Raw genomic sequence first — 18128 nt, forward strand, 5'->3', positions numbered from 1 at the left:
TAAAGATGACGGCGCCATGTTCAACTTCCCGCGCATACACAGCAGCATAATTGCAGTATCTTGAGAAGTCCTAAAAAAACAAAACAACAACTTTGTTTCCTTCAAATTCTTGCTGCTGCTTTTGAAACAGCTAGTACGGAATAGCGAGGAAAACTGGCCACAGTTCTCCGTTTGAATTCGGTACCAATATTTTCGAAGTGAAGATTGTTCGCTGTATTTAATTTGAATTTGGAACACCTTTGGTTACGAAGCGTTAGAAATTTCATAGTTATTAGCAAAGCTGAATAGAAATTGGAAAAGCACTGCAACCAGTTTTTAAGTTGTGCCCGACTGGCTGTTCCGGAAGGTAGGTTGAAAAATAGTTCCGAACTAGAACGAAGCACTGTGAGCAGTTTTCGCACACTCAGATTACTATGGAACTGGAACACTTATTCACTTACCTCGTTTCCCATTTCGCAGGGAATCCTGTATGCACGGTTCCGGAATCAAAACAAAAACTGCGCCGCTGCAGTTCCTATGCAAATTTGGTAAACACTCGCCTCATACGAGCAGCAACTAATGTCCTCCCGGTAGCGAGTAGACTGGACAGTTTAATCGTCATTTTCAAAACCCGGTGATGAACTGCACGCATCGGAACCAAAAACTAGCACAATTGTAGCAAATTCCAAGGGAATCCAATTTGACATTTTTGCTCGCACCGAATTCGCGACCGACCGAATGAGAAAAACAAAACAAAAAACGACCACAGTTTGATCACAGGCAAAAAGTTTGAGTTCGTGTTACTCCAATTACGTAAGTTAGTAGCAATTGAGTTTTTTTACTCAAGTTGAGCTAAATTCAAGACCAAATGGTTAAGTGCTAACTGAAGTAAGAAATAATTTTGCTAACTGGACGCACAGACACGAGAAACGATGAAAGGCTTTAAAAGACATGTTGACTTAAAATTAAATTGAGTGGCCTGTAAAAATACAGCAAATGTCATGCTCCTTTTTGTTACAGGACATCTGCTGTAATATTTAAGGATTTATTTTATCTTTCAATCAAATACATTGAAAATTACAGGTTTATTGTTTTACAGGTTTTATTATTTTACGTGCAACCATTTTCAAGTACACGTAATATTCATTATTTTTTTCTGTGTAAATATGCTTCAAACAATTTGTTTTCATTCTAACAGATTCGCAAAGTCCGTTCCGGGAAAGACTCCGCCAGATGGAAATGGTGACGATCGTAGCCATGGTTGGCAAAAGTGGCAGATCAAAAAAGTGGCAAAAGTGGCAGGCAATTTCAAATGTCGGGCCAGGTATTGTGGAGGTTAAAAAAATTTCTAAATTTTTACCAAAGAGAAGTTTGTTGAAAGAAACACTATTTTTACTGAGTTGTGATGTGAAAAAAACAGTAAAAAATTAGGTTTAAAATAAATGTAATCTGGTGTGTACAAAAAGATTGTTTTTTTTTTATTGAGAGATCTTCTTTGAATCATATTACTGAAAAGTAAACAAAAAAATCCAATTGGAACGTTATTTTAATTCAGTGGTGTAAACATTACATCACTTTTAAATTACACGTCTGCAAATTTTACAGGCGTGTAATATCCAACTTGCACTGAAAATTCCGTCATATATGATGCTTCTTTTTATTTACATCATATGTGATGTAATTTTACAGATTTTTTTGGTAGTGTGTAGCTGATTTGGGCTCCCGTAGGGTACCACTGTAAAAAAAATAACAGTATTCAACAAAAAAATGAGCATTGTTCTACGAAATTAAATCGGATGAACAAGCGGAAAACATTGAAAGATGATTTAATAAAAAGTTGTCAAACAAACATGTATACTAAATATTATTATCGGATTATCTATTGTTTATAAAACAAAAAATTGTGTTTGCCTTGAGCTTGGTCAATCAGCGGTTAAAATCACGGAAAAATGAATAATAAAAAAACCTGTTTGCAATGGGGTCAATCAACGGACAAATTCACGAAAAAAAAAATGAAAACCTGTAGTTGTTTAAATAAGTTTAGAGTTCGACGACACGGTAGCGATCATTCATGGAATGTTGGATTTCGTGCAATGTTTTGCAGTCGGAGTTATCCGTATAAAGTTTAACTGAATAGCGGTTAGCGTGTAGAAAACCGTCAGATTTTATACTGATTTGACAGATCGCACAAATTTCGCAGTTATGAGTGTGCAGTCCAATTTTTTGCGATGCGAATGGTATTATTTCCTATAATAGATTATTCACCGTACACAACTCCTTTTTTTAACTTCTCATATACGATTTGTTACATTTTAACGACAACATAATTGAATTCGACCAGCATATAACACGCAGAAAAATATATTGTGGAAATAATAAGATTTCGACCAAAAATAATAAAATTTTTGGTTGGAAAAATGCACAAATATATTTCTGGTAGCCCTGACAAAAAATATCGATTTGCTTTAAACTTATCGTTTAATTGAAATTAAAATACACCCTTTTTAAAAATGATCCATGATTTATTTCAAAATAATAAAATTTTGCGTAAAGATTAAAAAGCAAATCTGGTTATAAAATAATAAGATTGTGATGTTTGAAAACAATCTATTTTTTTTTTTATTCGAAATTAAACAAAAGGTTTGTCTGTTAATATGTGGTCTAGCATTTTTTTATTTCTATTTTAAAAAGATCAATCACATTTTAAAAAAAAATTTATTGAAATTGTTCACTAACTACAAAATAGATTATTTTATCTGAATCGGTATAGAGCTAGTTGCTTCGCAGGGTCGGCCTGACCCTGAGCCGGAGCCAGACGAAAGACATTACGCCGACGGACCCGTAGGACGGCTGCTGCGTCCTAACTATGAACGCCAACATCGAGGACTGAACCGCTAGTTTCTTTACGCAGGCGAGCATCCTAGCGGCTGCCATCGGGAAGACCGTGGTCGGGTTGCTCTTCGCCTCCCTGGTGGAGATGTTCATTGTGTACCAGATGTGCGATGTGGCTACGCACTGGACGATCCGATGCGTTCCCCGACGGCCAACACCTACTCCAGCAGCTCGATTGCATACAGTTTAGCGGAAAGGTAGGTGGCACGCTTTGAGTCGAAGCATCTGGAACAGAAAATTGATGAGCAATGATGTTCGCCCAGCCGGTTTGAGCTGTTTTCGGGCTAATTAGAAACTTTTAAACCTACCTTTACAGCCGCATTCTTTGTCCTCCTGGGCCTCCTCGACGGTTTCTCCAGCTGTTGTGTTCGGAAGCTGAGAAATTTTCATCTTTTTTTTTCTTTTTTTTCGTTTATCGTTTTTGAGTCACACGTTCATCGAATAAACCTAATATTGGTATTAAATAAAAACCAAATTTGAATTTGAGGCAAAAAATAATGAGCGTGTAAAAACAACAAAATTTCTCGTTTATTCATATTCCAATTTTTTATGAATGCCATCCAAAAATCTGCTTTTAAAAGAATAAATAAAATAACAAAACGTTTTGTTGAAACCATCCCCCATTCTTTTTCTGCGTGAAAGTATCAAAGACGCATTTATCGCATCAAAAATCTTCGTCATGCCAAATTTGTTAATTCTCAGGCTATGGAAAAATGTGTTTTCAATAATGTAGATTGTTTTTTGTTTTGTCTGGGATTTTAACGCTCGTAATTAATTCAATCTCAATGAATACTAAGAATAATAATATTTCATTCCGATGACTTCAAGTTTTGTCCTCTCTTGCAAAATAATGATTTGAAGATTGATTCAAGAATTTACTTCTTAACTTTTCAATGAAATTAGTGAGTAAGGGCAGAAACACAGTGCACGCGAGCGAGCGAGCGAGCGAGCGAGCGATTTTTGCATGAACCTAAAATGAATTTCGCGCGAACATTTTTCAGGATCGTTCACAGAGCACGCGACGAACGGGATGCGATTTACACTGAGAAAAAACTTTATGGATAGGAAAGAAAATAATATTTATGTAAATCAATTTATAGGGAATTGAAAGAATAATTTTTATAAGGTTATTGTTGTTTAAATCATTATGAAATAATTCGTATGTGGCATTCAATTAAAATTTTTAACAGCGTCATAAAACCATTCAATTATTTTTATTGCCGAATCCACAAACCGGAGTTTTCATCGCTATCAGCGCCGGCGACTTTCACTGACGTCAAATCATGTTGACCCGACAAATCCACGTCACGTGACTCGCAGAATAAGCACCAAAGATTTTATTTCAAAAGCACTTTAATGTAAGATAAATTTGTTCTAGAGTCATATTTATTATTTAATCCTTGCTCATGTTACAGATTGAACAAGTAAAATTTACCTTTTTCTGAATATAAATGTTCTGTGCTCAGCAGTTGAGTGTTTGCTTTGGTTACAGATGTTAGGATGCTATAAATTTTTCTAGGAGTTTTCATTGTGAGTCCAAGCAACTGATTTTGATCTGGCAGCTGCGTTTCTTTTCCAGTCGACATATTTTGAACTGTATAATCATGATTACTCGCTAACTTTCAGCTACTCAGTTCAGAGTGGTGCACAGAAAAAATTATTTTCTGTAAAATTACAGTAAATGTCCTGTAACAAAAAGGAGCAGGACATTTACCGTAATTTTACAGGTCGAGGACATGGAAATTTACAGGCAAGTTTAAAATTACAGGCCAGTAATTTCAGGCTACCTGTAATTGCAAGCGACCTGTAATTGCAAGCGATCTGTAATTGCAAGGGACCTGTAATTTCAAGCGACCTTTAGAAAAAAAAGTGCACGTAATTTGTTTGTTTTGATTCATTATAATAGGAAGGAATTTCATTATTGAATAAAACAAATTGTACTCGTATATACATTATTATTTATTATAATAACCTCAATGCATCACTGAACAATTTCGGAATTACGTTTTAATGGCTTTTTTACCTTAGTAATAGTGAGTGAACACTCTGTGGGTAGTATGGTTCATGTCTATATGAATCAAATATGACCCTGCGAGGATTCAAAGATGAGTACCTTAATATTGTTACTTGAGTGTACATTGTATACCTTGGAGCGTTCAACCCAACAAAACAGCTCGTCGTAAGGAACTGATGCCCGAAATACCAAAAAAAATCAATGAATTGTTCAAAAATCATTAATATTTATGAATCAGTTTAGAAATTCCCAATATTTACACTCTAAACTATTGGCAGGGCACAATCAACACTGATTGATCGGTGATTTTTCTGCGACCCAAAGTTGCGAAAAAATTAGGGCTTTTTGCCCGGAGTATCAGCTATCTGGCAAGTCCATGCTGTCCAACTTCGCAAAGGGTTGTAAAATTCTACCACAAACGGACCGAAACGACTTCAACATCATTTTCATCGTCGTCGTTGCCAATCGGTTCATCCCCATCGGTGCCGCTACTGTCGTCGATCTTTTGCGTCTTTATCCGATTGGCCGATTCAATCCAAATCTCGCACGGTCTAGCAGCTGGTCCGGTTTGTTTTCTTTTAGTAGTTTAAGATATTTTAACGGCAGATGGTGATGTCTGAAAAGAAATGGAATCTGTAATTTAAAAGCCTCTAAGACTGTGAAACAATAAATTGTGTACGAATAGGGCAACGGACTGATTCTGGACCGCCTTGTTATTTTTAACTTACAATTAACGACGTAATTTTTTTTATCGGTTGTGTCTCGGTTTCCGGAGCCCTGAGTCTTTCATGCTAACATTATGGTATCCCGAGTTTCCATACTGGTATGAACGAAATTACATCTGAGGGCATACGACACCACTTTTATCTCCAGACCGACCTTCGAGTCTGGGTGAGAGACCAATACCATTCTAGAAAAAAAGGGTAAAATAAAATTTATAAAATTATTGACGCATATCAAACTTACATCGATTCCCTAGAACTCGTTTACGAAACGTCTTAATACAATAGTGGCTTGCGGTCTCCTCAATGTCATCAAAATAACCAAAATTAAATGCGCGAATCAAACGAGCTTGGCAGTGGACCGTGACGTTGCTGAGTCATTAACGAAGGAGGCAAGATACAGTTATAGGCCGGACCAATCAGATTAGCTGAAATTTTTAAGAGGAAAAATAGTTAGAAATCAAAATATGAATTTGATTAGAAGTTACATTTTGCTAAACGATTAAACAAATAGGTATGTTCCAAATTTAAATAAAATGTAAAACATACTACTCTGTGAGTTGTTCTTGAAATTTTGAATCAACAAACAGATTTAACGGATCGAACAGATTGTACAGTTCAAATGGATCGTACGATTCAAACTGATCGAGCAAATCTTTCGATTCAAGCGGATCGATTAAACGAATTGTACGGTTCAAACAAACCGAACCGTTCAAACAAGTTGTTCGAACGACTCGAAATGTTTGAACGAATCGAACTGATCAAACGCAATCGCATTGAAACTCGGCTTAAGGAAAAGACTTTAAATATTTAGAGAACTAAATTGTCTTGTTCATATTTTAAAGAAGTGTTTGAAAAAAAAAACCTCAAACACACTAAGTGATTTGTTTTCTTTTTTATACATTACAAAAACTTCAATTAAGATTCTGAATCTTAGAGCTTAACTAATATGGGTACTTTTGAAAGCATTTGGAATAACGCCAAGTTTAACTTACCCTGCCTCTGAATGCTAAATATGTAAATTTAAAGATGACGGCGCCATGTTCAACTTCCCGCGCATACACAGCAGCATAATTGCAGTATCTTGAGAAGTCCTAAAAAAACAAAACAACAACTTTGTTTCCTTCAAATTCTTGCTGCTGCTTTTGAAACAGCTAGTACGGAATAGCGAGGAAAACTGGCCACAGTTCTCCGTTTGAATTCGGTACCAATATTTTCGAAGTGAAGATTGTTCGCTGTATTTAATTTGAATTTGGAACACCTTTGGTTACGAAGCGTTAGAAATTTCATAGTTATTAGCAAAGCTGAATAGAAATTGGAAAAGCACTGCAACCAGTTTTTAAGTTGTGCCCGACTGGCTGTTCCGGAAGGTAGGTTGAAAAATAGTTCCGAACTAGAACGAAGCACTGTGAGCAGTTTTCGCACACTCAGATTACTATGGAACTGGAACACTTATTCACTTACCTCGTTTCCCATTTCGCAGGGAATCCTGTATGCACGGTTCCGGAATCAAAACAAAAACTGCGCCGCTGCAGTTCCTATGCAAATTTGGTAAACACTCGCCTCATACGAGCAGCAACTAATGTCCTCCCGGTAGCGAGTAGACTGGACAGTTTAATCGTCATTTTCAAAACCCGGTGATGAACTGCACGCATCGGAACCAAAAACTAGCACAATTGTAGCAAATTCCAAGGGAATCCAATTTGACATTTTTGCTCGCACCGAATTCGCGACCGACCGAATGAGAAAAACAAAACAAAAAACGACCACAGTTTGATCACAGGCAAAAAGTTTGAGTTCGTGTTACTCCAATTACGTAAGTTAGTAGCAATTGAGTTTTTTTACTCAAGTTGAGCTAAATTCAAGACCAAATGGTTAAGTGCTAACTGAAGTAAGAAATAATTTTGCTAACTGGACGCACAGACACGAGAAACGATGAAAGGCTTTAAAAGACATGTTGACTTAAAATTAAATTGAGTGGCCTGTAAAAATACAGCAAATGTCATGCTCCTTTTTGTTACAGGACATCTGCTGTAATATTTAAGGATTTATTTTATCTTTCAATCAAATACATTGAAAATTACAGGTTTATTGTTTTACAGGTTTTATTATTTTACGTGCAACCATTTTCAAGTACACGTAATATTCATTATTTTTTTCTGTGTGGTTACTCAGTTGTCGCCAAAACCGCACCTACTCAGTTCTGACTAAACGCCCGCATAAATCAGTATCATAAATTGACCGTTCCTGTAATCTTTTTCCCGAGACACCATAAAGATTACTCTTATAGTAATGGATTATAAATGGACGATTATATAAATAGTATTGGAATCGTTTGGACACACCTAACGATACAATGAACGGGTCGTTAAGTAGAGTTACGATTAAATGAAGATTAATTTTTTTTGAACCAGTTCGATCATACGTATTATCTTTTTTAAATAATCCACCCATAAAATAATGACGATACAGCATATCCTCAATCAACAATGGAAGGATTCATAGGATTTTCTCAATTTTAATTAGTTTTAATTCTGTTTTCGGAAACAATTAAACAGATTTAGTCTAGATATTGCATTTATTCTCTTGTTGTGAATGAAGTATATCTCAACATACTTATTAAATGACTCCTACAGCCTCTTCTTGATGTTCCGAATAACAGCGGATTCCGGATGTTTGGAGTAGCATCTTCTTCATGGGTGTTACGGCTCGTCCTGGATGTTGCCTATTTAGTACCTACCGGCTGCCTATGGTTAAGCTGCTTCTACGTCGATCCTTCTTATCCTTGTTTCTGTCCGCAAGCCTTGGTGGATCTGCCCAGAAACCTGTGGGGAAAAAATAAACAGAAATAAGTTCAAATTTCTTTCTATCAAAAAGCGGTAACTTACCTTGTTGGTGTGTGTGTTGGTCAACGTCGAAGCTTAAGCTTCCTGAGCTTACGTAGCAAGTTTCCGGTTCTGGAACCAAAATTAAAAGGACAGAAAACGTCGGCACAGTCAGTCGGGTGAAACTTTTTTCGCTGCAATTCGGCCACGTGTATTGAAGTGACAGCAAGAAGCTGAAAATATTTTTTGATCTTTTCGGCGCGTTGCAAAAAAAACGCAATTTATGCTTAAGATCATCAACCGAATCTTTCATAAATAATATTGTGCTATTTCTAGCTAAAGCACATTTAGCAAAGTCGCAATCCGAGTCAGTACTATTAATGTTATAAGAATGGAATAGTTCTGAAGATTCAGCGTACAGTATTTAGCTATGCGGGGTGACAGCAAGAAGCTGACGGTGCGTTGCTAAAATATTCAATTTGATTTTCGGATTATTCATTGTATCTTCCAAAAATATTTTTTGATCTTTTCGGCGCTTTCCAAAAATACGCAATTTATGCTTAAGATCATCAACCGAATCTTTCATAAATAATATTGTGCTATTTCTAGCTAAAGCACATTTAGCAAAGTCGCAATCCGAGTCAGTACTATTAATGTTATAAGAATGGAATAGTTCTGAAGATTCAGCGTACAGTATTTAGCTATGCGGGCGGCCTTTACTCAGAACTGACTAACAGCCCTTTTCGCGACAACTGAGTCATGGTTACTCAGAATGCGCGAATAATTCTGAAGCGGTTTTTGGCCGCTTTTTCATGCTAGAATAACTAAAACCTGTATTATTATTCAGACAAATGATGGATTTGTTGATTGATGAATAATAAAAGTCAAAATATTGTTCATACACTTTTATTTTAAAAAATATCCTCAAACTTTTTGAATTTTTTTTGCCCGTCGGGTTTCGTCTCCCGGGCCGGAACCCATTATGCCGTACTAGATGGCAAATCTATTTGGACCATCATCACATCGTCGCAGAATTCTGTAATATAAATAAAACCGTATCAACATCTAGAAATTACCTTTAAAATCAATATATTCACCATTTACAATTTCAAGTTTTTGCTGCACAAAACCAACCAAGTTCAACCGCCTCGCACAAACTGTTCAACATTTACTCAGTTGTCGCCTCCAAGCACTCGAGTTCTCTGAGTGGCGAATTTCCTGCCGTCTGAGTAATCTTTCCGCTGATTTCTGAGTTCATTAAGATCAGCCGTCGGCTGCTTCATACATGTGGTGACGTCTGAGTAAAAGGTAGCCGGGCTCTGAGTATTTCAAATTTAGCGAGTATAGTAATTTAAGATGAAGGGAAATGATAAATAACCATTTTTGCAGCTAGTACTTTAAATATTTTTCAGCTAATCTACTCTTGTTTTAAATATTTAAAACAATATCCATATATCAATTTCTCTAGGAGAAGTTATTTTATTTGTTCTTAAAGAAAGGAGTATTTGTTTTTCGAAGAACATTATTTTTTATAAACCATCTTATTTATTTTGGCATCAAAACTTCACGGTCTTAAATTATTCAAGCAATTAGAAATGGAATGAAAAAAATTTGGATCGTGCGAGACCTGATGACCACGCAATTAGTCAGCAAAATCTCCAAAGGTTTCAAATAATTAGAGAAAAAAAAACCCGCGCCGGTATATGCAATATGCATCTTATGCAGCTTGGCGAAAAAAATAAATTCACAATGTTTAAATTTTCCCCCGAAGTAATGTGTTTTTACAGCACAAAGAGCACAAATTCACCGTGCCGCAAAATAATACGAATTTCTCTTCAGAATTTGCTGGTCACCATTTCGTCCATATACTGGACAAACGACAGGTATATGCTGGAAAAACTTTATCATTATTGAAATTGACCTCTGCTTCGAATTTATTTAAAAAGTTAGTCGAGGAAAATCGTTTTTTTTATAATATTTAAAAATAACGCGATATATTTTCAAATAAAACTGCCGAGAAATAATCTCAGTGCAGGTTCATATGAAGTTTGGGTGAACCAAAACAAAGTATTCACGCGACTGCTGCGACGGATAATTTTCCGAATGGTATTTCGCGCGATAGTACGAATCGCGTCGCTTGCACTGTGAACGGTCTCACAGTTTTCAACGTGTTCAAATGAGTTGCGATTCTTCGCACACTCATTTGGCGCAACACCTTAAACTTGTAAAATTGACCCATTATTGCGAACAGCCGAGATCTGTCAAAAAAAGTGTCGTTTCCTCGAGTCAATTTTACACATTATTTAGAAAAGCTGGCTTACTAAATAAAGGGTAGTTTTTTAACTTGTCATTCAGAATATAGAACTCTTTCTGCCGTAACCGATCTCGTTCGACGATTCAATGAATCGGTTAATGCTGAAAGATCAGTTCAATAGATTGAGTTGATTGAATATTTTCCTATTCTATAACAGGAGCATGAAAATGATTCCTTGCCGAATACAGAAATTCAAAACTAACTGATTTGTTTTTATTATTTTCTTTCCATACTTCTGACATTTTAAGGGCTAACATCAAAGGGCTGACATCGCAGAGCGGGCTTCCAAAATAATGTGTAGATTTTACATGCTTACATTACTAATTTTCACCTCTGCTTTGACGTACATGCTGTGTACACTATAAGGGGTACAAGGACTTTACATGAAAAAGGAGTTAACCCAGTCTTTTCCGATAACGGGTCAAAACTACACTATAAGGGGTTGCGCCAGATGAGTGTGCGAGCGAATCGCTCGCTCGCTCGCTCGCGTGCACTGTGTTTCTGCCCTGAGTGTCACTCTTGCACACGATTGTACCCGATCGCAAGTTGTAACACACCGTGATCGGGGAAACTCGAGACTTGTACACTTTGGGATTTACATCTTTGTTGCAACCACTCCCATAGTTCGGCACTTGTTGGTTAGGTAGGATGGCTAGGATTTGTTTTGCTCTCGAGTTACCCAACCGCCCGTGTATGGATAGATACAAAAAAAACATACGCACGGGCGTTGTTCTATGAGAAATTTGTTTGGAACTTTTTAAATCTTCCCATGCCGTTTGCAAAGTTTCCGTTAAAACTGATGTCGTTTTTTATTTTATTCGTAGTTTGTAGTCGTTCCACTTGCCATAGAATGTGTTCAATTTGTATGATGTTAGATTTATTGGGTACGTAATTTATTCTTGTTTCTCAACATTTAAAAACTGGTTCAATATGTTTTAGTGAAAACAATTTTAAACAGTCCTATTGTATTACACTGATTTTACAATAATTGTAATTGTTAAGAATAAATTTATACTAAGGTGCATAAATGCGCGAGGATTCAACGGAAATTTTTACCGCTATTTCAGAAAATTTAGTTAAAAAAATTCAGACAAAAACATCCATTCATTGCTTTGCTTCACTGTATCTCATTTAATTTAATATTTTGTCTATTTTATTGGTTTTACCAAGTTTGCCAATGTTGTGATTTTTTTAAATTTTTCCAATAGGTATATTTCCTCTATTTTATCAATGCTGTCAATTTAGTCAGTTTGTTTACTTTTGTATTTTTTTTTTTCAATAGCTTCCATTTTGACATCTGACAATATGTATTATCAAAGCAGTTTATTTTGTCCATTTTTTTCAAATTCATTCAACTAATTAATTTGGTCATTTTGATGGTTTCTTAATTTATGGTCATTTTTAAGTTCTAATATTTTTGTCATTTTTAAAATTGTTGTCAATTTTCACAATTGGGTCAATTTTGTGACTTTAGAAACTATGAAAAAAATATCAATTTGTCTATTTTGTCTTTTGTGATACTTGAATTTTTTTCTTCAAATTTTGACGATTATGTTAATTTTGTCAATTATGGAAGTTTTGTCAATTTTTATTTTCTTCTACATTTTGAGCATTTTGTTGATTTTTTTTAAATATGACCCATTCCAGCATGTGGTCACAACGTTTGCAACGTTCATATCACACATTAAAAAAAAACATACATACCTCTAAGTTAAGAATTAAATTTGCTACAATATCAAATCAAAAGAAATTTTTCTTGAACAAATAGTTATCCAAATTTAAGCAAAAGAAATCGTAACGTCACAACGCGCCACTTTTTCCACTTTTCAGTTTTTTAACAAAACCGTATTTTTCTGCTCTTCTCTTCTATCAAATTTTAATGGAAATTTCTGAAAAGTATCGATTCATTACTATCAACGAAACTCTGTAGTATCCCAAGGCCCCATTTCGATATGGATTATGATAAAAAAAGATATTGTGTTCAAAAATTAGCTTCTGGTGGGTCAATTACAAAAAATAAAAAATAAATGATCGTTAATCGATGCTCATATACCTATTTAAAAGCTTAATAACTGTTTTATGATAACTCTAATCGAAATGCGTTCTTCAGATGAAATATTGTCATAATTAAAGCTTAAAACATTCAAGTTAAAAGACAAATCGGTTCATAAAGTTCAAATTTATTGGTGAAAAACTGTTTTTTTTGTTCTTCCCGAACAAAATCCACGTAATTCCATACAAACTTCAGGTTTCCAAAATATACTCTGGCCCTAATTTTGCATGGAACCCTGTGCTAGTGCCTTCATTTTAATGTTTTGTTATACCTTCAAAAGTCTCTCCGTGGGATTTAATGTGAATACGGGGCCCGATTTGGATTTTCTAGTAATATTCTTTGAGTTTGAAGTTTCAATAATGGACAGTTAAACAAAAAAAAATTTATGAGAAATTTATTTTCCATCAAAGTCTTATGAATTTGTTCGAAGGAAAAAATCTATATATATAAAAAGCAATTATCTGTATGTTTGTTTGTTTGTTTGTTTGTTTGTTTGTCCTCTAGTCTATAGAGGCCTTAAGAGCTAGAGATCTGAAATTTGGCATGGATGCTCATTAGGACCAGGAATGATGAAAAATGTTTTTAGATTTTTGGACGACCCCTTCTGAAGGGGGTCGTCCATACAAGACAAATATTGTTTTCACGTTATTGACGTTATTTTCCGTCGGATCGTGATGAAAATTTGCACATGAGTGTTTTGAGAGACGAGCAATCGATTACAGTTATCAAATTTAGGGTCAGGGGTCGGCAAAAGGGGTCGTCCATATCCACTGATTAATGTTTTTGCGATATTGGCGTTTTTATAGATCGTATTGTGATGAAAATTAGCACATGAGTGTTTTGAGGGACGAGCAATCGATTTCAAGTTTCGAATTGCGGATCAGAAGTCGGCTGAAGGAGTCGTCCATACCCAACTTTAATGTTTTTGCGATTTTGACGTTATTCTACATCGGATTGAGATGAAAATTTCCGCATAGGAGTTTTGAGGGACGCTCTTTTGCTTTCAGGTTTCAAATCTTGACTCAGGGGTCAGCAAAAGGGGTTATTATCTGTTCACTGTTTTTACGATATTCTCTTGATTGAGCATAGAATTGTAATGAAAATTGACACATGGGAGTTTAACAGAAAAGATAACTGATTTCAGGAGTCAAGTTTTGAATCGTGGTAGAAAAAAGGCCGCCCATGTTAGTAGCTCACTGTTTTCGCGATATTGTCGTGATCATGCATCGTATTGAGATGAAAATGTTCAGATGAGGGTTATAAACTATGGTAGCATGTTCCGTGTCAAGGGTCGGCGAAAGGGGCGTCTATATTCACTGTTCACTGTTTTCAAGTTCCTGACGTTATTTTACATATAATTTGAAAAAAATAAAATGGCACAACGGAGTTGTGAGGAACGTAAAATTGGTTTAAATTATCGAATTTCGGGCCACGGGACAGAAAAAGAGGGTTTCATTGAAAGTTCAGTGTTTTGTGCAATAATTTTGTTCGAGGCAGTTAACTGATACCAATTTAAGTGTGAAGGTCAAGCAAAAGAGTCGTGCACATAAACAAATAGGACATGTTTCTGCCATAATGTCTAGATTTTGCAACCGATCGAGAAGAAAACACTCTCACATAAATTTTAATAAAAATCCAATCAACCGTTTAATTTGAATTTCAAGTAATAGTAATAATAGCGACTTTAAACACTGTTGAATTTTTTCCCCAAAATTGTTGAAAGAATGCTTCGAATTCATTTTCTAAACTCATTTTGACGAACCAATGATTTAAAGCGAAACGAAGTTCGTACGGGATCAGCTAGTGTATCTATAAAATTTAACATGTATAAAGATTTTTGAATTTTATTTGCATTTAATCCATGGATACTTTGTTATTTTGTTTGAACATAATGTCAGCAAGAAAAAGAAGCTATTAGCGCGGTTTTTCATTCTAATATAGAAGATTATGTTAAGGATTCAGATTTTTTTTCTGTGTATATATGTTTGTTTGTATGTTTGTTTGTATGGTGCATACAGGTGCTTATACAAATTCACACCGCTTAACCGATCAGCCTGAAATTTGGTACAGTTATGTGTTTGTACCATGGTAAGGTTTTAGTAATAGTTTTGAGCCCCTCCCATTTAGGAAAAGGGACCCTCCCATACAACTTTCGTTTTTTCTCCCACGAACCGAAAGTCATGGCACCATTTTGTCGACCGATTTTCGTTTCCTTTGGCGGGGTTGTTTTCACCACCCCATGGACTGGGCGTTAGAAACGACCATCCACAGTACACGTGGATAGCAAATCAAAGCTTACTGAGCATTCAAAATTTGAAAGGGAAAATTTCGGCGGGTGTTTTTTGTCATTCTACTTCAAAGCACGTGAAACCGGTACGAGATATTTGGATGCAATAATATGCCTACATTTTGAATTGAAAAATCTAACAAGCCTGTTAGGAATATAGATATTGACAAGAATTGTTCATAGTGCTTATCAAAGCTCATTACCACCGCTTGGGGGCTTGAGGGTCTACAAAAACATACAGTGAACTGAACAGTGAAGAATGAATTGACTTTTTCAGCTGAACAACAATTTGGACTGAGTGTTGAAAAACTTATGAACCGATTTTCATAAATTCCAGCTTTTAAGAGCCAATCATTTTAATATTTATGGGATTTTTCATAGAGAAAGAAAAGTTTATTAGATTCAGCTTTCAGCCTCTTAGATAGCCTTCGAGGAATTCAAACTGGGCTATAGAAAATTGATTAAAAATATTATATCTATGCTTTTGAGTTTTATACAATTCAATTTCATTGGCAAATTTCTAACTTTTGAGCCATTTTTGGTCATCAATGTGACTTGACAACATTGATCACTTTTCACAATAATTTATGGGATGATTGTGTCCAACAATGGAAACATTGAAATATACCTCAAATTAAATCTATTTCATAACATTATAATGGTAACTTCGGTTCAGGATAGTTTGTTTTCGATAACTTCAAAAAAACTATCAGTGGAACTTTTAACGTTTAAGATAAAGTACTCACGAAGGAGTGTGATTTTTAAAAGCACACATACAATTGAAAACATGCAAAGTGAGTTTTGAACATGGTTCAACAAGATTCGGAAGTCTTTTTTGAAAATTTCTAAGTAACTTAAACTTGAATCTACCATTGTACAGGGAGATCATCCAACTTGAAAAGTGGAATGATTTCTAAAAGAGATGGGAATGATGGGGGGTGGGAGATGTGAAAGTTAAAAAAAACAGTTCTATCAGCTGAAGATATCAAGTAAATGCTATTTAAGCTTCCTTAGAAATGGTGGGTGAAAAAAATGTTTGTTATGATAGGATGAACAAGCATTCAAGGGAAATAGTTTTAAATTTCTTTGAACACAAACCTCATAACTATAAGTTTTTCAAATTTTTGAACACGAGTAAAACAATAAATAATTGCAATCAAAACCTAAAAAAGACTAACAAAGCTAACATGGCCTAAAATTGGCAAAATTTCTTATATCTAATGATGATTACGAAGCTTGCAAAATTTCGAAAAGTCCAGCGACTCATTTTTATTTATATGTTATGCGAACCCGAGCAAGGCCGGGTAAAATCAGCTAGTGAAAAATAAAAATCGGTTCTCCAGTTGAGAGGCGCTTGGAATGGGTCATATGTTTACCTGTTGCTATGGTCACAAAACAGAAACTGCCACACCCCCTTCCCACCCACAATCGGAGGAATTTTTTTTCAACAGTACAGCAATAACGACTTGCGAACGAATCGAATCCAACGACTAACGAACGAACGACCAAGCAACATACAACAGAGCAGGATCATTCAAAAAATCATGATTATGAACACCATGATTCGATCCGATCGCAAGTTGTAACACACCGTGATCGGGGAGATTCGGGATTTGTATCCTTCGAGATTCGTAGCTTGTCGTAACCACGCGCAACAAGGTTTATAAAGCGGGCCACAGACTACACAACATTTGTACAAATGCGATGAAATTCGATGAAATTTTGTCGCTGTGAGCACGATTTGCATAGTGTATGGCACTGCTTGAATGAGCGCCCAAACGGTTGGAGTAAAATCGGTCGGGATCGAAATATTTTGTACAAAACATTCTCCCAGCCGGGGTGGAGATGGTTTTTTTTGTTGCTGTTGCTGTTTTCGCCAGCAATCATTTGTGTTCGCGTGAAATATGTTTGTATAGTGTGTGGGCGAGCATAGATCAAACAATCGACGCGGAATCATCGAATTTGTACAGGCCAATTTGTGTAGTCTATGGCCCGCTTAATAGATATGGGATAGCGTTGCGAGTGCACGCAATAGGATTTTTTCTGTTCTTGTATCTTCGAGTCTCTGGTAACTCTCCACTCTCTGAGATCTCTCTATGCAACATAAGCAGAACACAGGGCGTCGCCTGCCAGTAGCAATTGGAACGAGTCCGAATGTTGGTCGTTAGTTGCTCAAAATCGTTAGAAGCGATTTTTTTTCCATCGCTGTTCTTGACACTTCGAAGAAAGATGAATTTGGAAGCATTGTGTATCTCATTTTAATTCTATATAATAACATATCTGAATAGGTTTGAGCTGATTTTTGGGTTTCATCAGTTAAAGGTTAATTCGATAGAATGTCGTGAAATAAACGGAGATATTTCCACAAAAAGGGGTTAGATACCAATCAAGCAATTAAAATTGTGTCCTTATTTTTTACGGGAATTAAAATCAATTCGAAATAACTTAATTTAATTGTATAATTTATAATCTTACAAGATTTTGAATCTTTTATGCCAGAATAATGAATTAAAAATGCATATAAAAGAAATAAATAATAACTTAAAGGTTTCTACGAAATTTATGTGTTTGTATTTAAGGGGGGGGGGGTCTAACACTTTCAAAAAATCGTTTTTTTTTATTTTTTTTATTTTCTTACTGTACAACATTTCAAGAATGTTGTGTCAAATTTTCAAGTCAATCGAAGCAAAACTGTAGAAATTATAGGCCTTTATCTCATCTTATCTAATACTGCAAGAATTCGGCGCCAGAAACTTCAAACGCGTTTTTCTCGAAAGCACATTTTTAAAGTCAGTGGACATCGTCATTTGAAAACTACTTCACCGATATTAAAGTGTATCCAACTGATCACCCCTAGTTTTGTTATACCACTCTGACAGTTAACACATTATACCACTGTATATTCTGACGTAATAAAGTTCTCTTTGATTTTGTACTCCAACACGTGCGGACGCGTTTTCATTTTGCTCGTCTGGAAGTCCTCGTTCTACTCTTTCGCTTTTAATATTCGCGCTGCCGTTTTGAACCGATTCTTTTCAAATT

General features: G+C 35.5%; 1 protein-coding gene and 1 long non-coding RNA gene across 2 annotated transcripts in view; one reads left to right on the forward strand and one right to left on the reverse strand.

Annotated features, from left to right (window-relative positions):
• Positions 1-18128, forward strand: part of LOC129737798 (uncharacterized) — a 51973-nt gene that overhangs the window by 21622 nt on the left and 12223 nt on the right. The gene's annotated exons all lie outside the window — the stretch shown is intronic.
• LOC129738601 (uncharacterized) lies at positions 5040-6361 on the reverse strand. Its single transcript, XR_008735573.1, has 3 exons — positions 5852-6361; positions 5614-5795; positions 5040-5501 (listed from the first exon to the last, which is right to left on the reverse strand). It is a non-coding gene; the product is annotated as an uncharacterized LOC129738601 (long non-coding RNA).

Source organism: Uranotaenia lowii, chromosome 1 (genome assembly GCF_029784155.1).
Source record: "Uranotaenia lowii strain MFRU-FL chromosome 1, ASM2978415v1, whole genome shotgun sequence".
NCBI classification, from domain to species: Eukaryota; Metazoa; Arthropoda; class Insecta; order Diptera; family Culicidae; genus Uranotaenia; species Uranotaenia lowii.